The sequence below is a fragment of the Papaver somniferum genome, chromosome 11 (assembly GCF_003573695.1).
Source record: "Papaver somniferum cultivar HN1 chromosome 11, ASM357369v1, whole genome shotgun sequence".
Taxonomy (NCBI): domain Eukaryota; kingdom Viridiplantae; phylum Streptophyta; class Magnoliopsida; order Ranunculales; family Papaveraceae; genus Papaver; species Papaver somniferum.
The window spans coordinates 137,771,987-137,773,050 of NC_039368.1; the positions used below are offsets into that span (position 1 = coordinate 137,771,987).

General features: G+C 38.8%; 1 non-coding gene across 1 annotated transcript; it reads left to right on the forward strand.

Annotated features, from left to right (window-relative positions):
* The first annotated feature begins 561 nt into the window (after window positions 1-561).
* On the forward strand, window positions 562-633 carry TRNAG-UCC. The gene has a single exon. It is a non-coding gene; the product is annotated as a tRNA-Gly (tRNA).
* The last annotated feature ends 431 nt before the right edge of the window (window positions 634-1,064 follow it).

The window sequence follows — 1,064 nt, forward strand, 5'->3', positions numbered from 1 at the left end:
TGTAGTGTTATTACCCAATAGCTCCACCAACAGTTTATACATAGAAAAGCACAAAAATGTAGAGTCCAATTTGAGGGAAAGATGGAGATTAAACACACAAATATCCATTTTATCCCTGCAACATAAAGAGAGTTGCAAAGCGCAGAAAATTCATAAAGGAAGCGAGCCTGTAAAGTAGCTAGTGCTTGGAAAATAGAGAAAAAACGACTAATGTCGTGATGGCAGGAGATTAAAAGAACCTTCTGCGATTTCCAAATCTCGTGTCTCCTCAGGCATCACCCATTTGAATTGCATAAAAGCAAAAGAATGCAAACTAGTTCACACTGGTGAGAAATGATTGGACAAAAAAACCAATCCAACCGCACAAACTCAAGATGGACAAACCACCTTCAGCTGCTTTTTACATTTGTGGTATTTCCAATATGTTAATTTCTGCAACAAGAAACCCCATCGAGACCTTGGCAACAACCTCCAACATCCTTCACCATATCACCACCTTGAGAGTGTTGCTTGCTTGACAATCCTCTTTCTGAGCTTTCTCTTGGACTACTTTGCCGTCAAGCGTTTGTAGTCCAACGGTTAGGATAATTGCCTTCCAAGCAATAAACCTGGGTTCGACTCCCGGCAGACGCAATAAATTGCTTTTTTGGTTCGCCTCGCGCAATGCAGTGGCGGCATATAAACCCTCTTTGTTTTTAATCCTGATTAGTCCTCCATCTTAGCTGCAAAAATAGAAAGCCTTTCCATTGAGGATGAACAATGTAGCTTTTTCTCCATCCTCATTGATGATAAATATTTTAGCTTATCCATCATGTTAATTTGAGTATTTATATTTTAGAAGAACTTATCAAGACAAAATTATGATTGAGAGATAAAAATTAGAGAATTGAAACATTTGAAGTCTAGCTGCGCAACGCAGTCGACGTCTCTGCCCAAACGCTACGAGAGCAGAACAAAAACATGATCAAGTAAATTTTGAAACCAAATACTAAATTATCTTAACACGACTACTATAACTCTGCGAAATCATTAACCTTCAGCTACTGCAGAGCTTCCTACCGTAA